General features: G+C 38.7%; 1 long non-coding RNA gene across 1 annotated transcript; it reads right to left on the bottom strand.

The window, feature by feature from the left end:
- Positions 1-287: 287 nt before the first annotated feature.
- LOC135226881 (uncharacterized) lies at positions 288-2,438 on the bottom strand. Its single transcript, XR_010317302.1, has 3 exons — positions 2,321-2,438; positions 715-864; positions 288-307 (listed from the first exon to the last, which is right to left on the bottom strand). It is a non-coding gene; the product is annotated as an uncharacterized LOC135226881 (long non-coding RNA).
- Positions 2,439-3,027: the final 589 nt, after the last annotated feature.

Here is a 3,027-nt window from a genome sequence, read left to right on the forward strand (position 1 = left end):
GCTCCTGACAGCTGGCGTCTTCATCATAGGCGAGAGAAGAAGAATTGGCATTCGACGCCTGCTGCGCTGTTTCAACAAAGTCAGCAAATAGATCTACGACGGCCATCTCTTCAGACGTAAGCAACTTGTGGTTCTTCTCCAAAAGGCAGACGGTTCTCTGGACGCACCCGTGGGTATCCATACGGTAGATGGTGTCCATCACGGCCTGAAGGTCGTCCGGTAACGCCTCCCGACTCCTGACAGACCTCTTGCCCGGTTTTGGTTTAGGGTTGAGGATGGTTCTTGTATAGCCGATGATGACGCTGATCTGTGGAGAGGAAGCTCAGTTAGTGCATTTGGTTTTTCATTTTGACATAATATAAGTAATATATGTTAATGATATGTCTTTTATATGGTAATTATGATATCCTTTGCTCATAGACTGTCGTAAGTTTATTATTCTTTCGAAAGATAACAAGATACAAGAAAACACTCCGAAATACTAGTATATTAGTTAACTGAAAACAAAAAATAGTCAGAAAATATTATCTATAAACAAAACTAGAGTGAAAATTACAGTCTAATTGTCACAGCACCCATCCTAAATGCCTAAAGGGACGAGAAAAAGGAGTATGAAAGATAAACGGCACAAGTGATAGATAGTTCCCCTTAGAATTATATTAAGAAAAGAAATAGTAGACAGATAAGGCTAAGACAACGACGACAGTTAATTACCCCCAAGCCGACGAAGACGATAAGGGTGTTGATGTTCTCTATGGTGATAGGGATTGTGGGGATGGCGTTGATGTTCGTCGGCTTCAGTTGAATGCAGTCAGTGAGAGTCACTAGACCCACGGCGTAAACTAGGGCGACGCCAGGTTTCATCTGTCAATCACAAATCAACAGATAATCAGGACATTATTGTTCGCCGTGCATAATAACTCCGCGTTTTCTATGACCCCATTTTCTGTGACACACTGAACCTTATGCAACAGATTCTGCAATAAATCGTTTTTTTTATTCGGCCCAGCTATCAGTGCTGCATAAATGTATTATCTGTTTAGTAATGTGTGGACAGTACTAGTACGGATTACGGTTTTGTTTCTTGTCAATTCTTAAATGAATCATTTCAGCTGATTGTAGGTAATAATAATAATAATAATAATAATAATAATAATAATAATAATAATAATAATAATAATAATAACAACTTTACAAAATGAGACGACGTACTTCATACCCATTTATATTATATATATATATATATATATATATATATATATATATATATATAAAGGCAATTTGCTGTCTGTTCGTTTCTTTGTTCGTAATACACATCCAGACTATGAAAGATATGACCACCAAATTTTTACCATAGACTCCCCATTCCCCAGGAAGGTTTTAGTCAAAATCCGAAATTCGAGTGCCGTTTCATAGGGGGTCATAACCCCTCATTTTTTACAACTATCAGAGTTGACATAAATGTAGAAGTGTTCCTATAAGTGCAAGCAGGCTTCCCACACTATGGGGGCCATAAAGGCCGCCCTCAGTAGTAAGGGGGCCAACTCACCCTTGGGAATGGGGCTCTAGGGTTCCCCAACAATATTAGGGGGCAGGAGGCCTACGCCTTTTTGATTTACTGAAGGAGGTCGTAGCCTACCTACCCAGACCTTGACAGTAAAACCCAAAGGGTCAAAGATAGGCCTACTGCATCAGGGAGTAGTACCCAAGAAAAGAAGAAGATGACTGAACACTCATCACTTTAATCCCACACTCCTATACGCACTCCTTCACTTCCCTATATGTACCTCTTTCACACCCCTTTCTAGGTCTTCCTCTTCTATCCTCTCCCAACACTCCCTAGTTTTTATACCTTTACCAACCAATCATCCTCCGTTCTTACCGCAAGACGTAACCATCTGAAAATACTCTGAGCCATTCTTTCAACTCTTAAATACACTCCCCAACTCTTTCAGTGATCTATGCAATTTCTCTTCACAGTCATCACAAGTACCGTATCGTCTGCTAATTTCAGCCATTGTGGATTTCATTCACGACCCATCTTATTCTAAACTCTTCACTTACATTCACTGTTCCATCTTTGACTTATTGCATCAGTCCATTCATATAAATATTAAACAACTATGTAAATTTTCTATAATATGGGGTGGTTTTAGAGAAACACAAAGCAGGTGGGTTCATAGTGCCACTTTCATCCTTTAACTGCTGCATCAAAGATGAACACCCTGTGCAAAATAATTAAAATTCTTCTACAGTTATGGCTCCTGGATATAGACGCCATGTTTGTCCTCCCTCATCAGACCCAAATTCCTTTACTCACTTTGACTGAGGAAGAAGCAGGAGAGAACGACGACACTCGAAGTTGCTAGAGATGACTGACAAAATAGCACTGTCGTTGCTTCCTTGTTCTTTATATATAGAATAGAGAGAGCTCATGCCCTGTATAAAGATGCAGATGAGATCTGAAACTAGATGGAGCGAGTTAATGTAGGTGACTGTCCTTATGGGGAAAGTACTGCGCGCTCTCTCTCTCTCTCTCTCTCAATCTTTATTATACTGCATTCACACCTGTCTAAGATCTCCTTCCATTTTCATTATAAGTGGCAATGCCTGCTAACATCCAACATATTTAGCTCAATCAGTTAATGGGATATTTTTCTCGCTACATTTATGACAATGACACCAAGACAGTCCCACATATTAAGTACGGGCACTGTGGAATAATAATTTATTGAAAATATAAACTGTTGGGAGACATCGGGTAATAAGTTTCAGGCTATATATATATATATATATATATATATATATAATATATATATAAAAGCCTTCTCCGGATATGCTACAAGTTACTTTTAGCAAAATACCAAACCTTTATGTCCCTGGTTCCTAAGCCCTCACTCCACAAACAATTGCGGCCACACTACCCTATTTATGAGATGCAAAGCTTTACTTCCTTAATTGTTTACTTTCCTCATTATTTAGTTTAACTTTATTTTATGTTACTTCAAAATGTTTATTTTAATTCAT

Source organism: Macrobrachium nipponense, chromosome 15 (genome assembly GCF_015104395.2).
Source record: "Macrobrachium nipponense isolate FS-2020 chromosome 15, ASM1510439v2, whole genome shotgun sequence".
Classification (NCBI taxonomy): Eukaryota; Metazoa; Arthropoda; class Malacostraca; order Decapoda; family Palaemonidae; genus Macrobrachium; species Macrobrachium nipponense.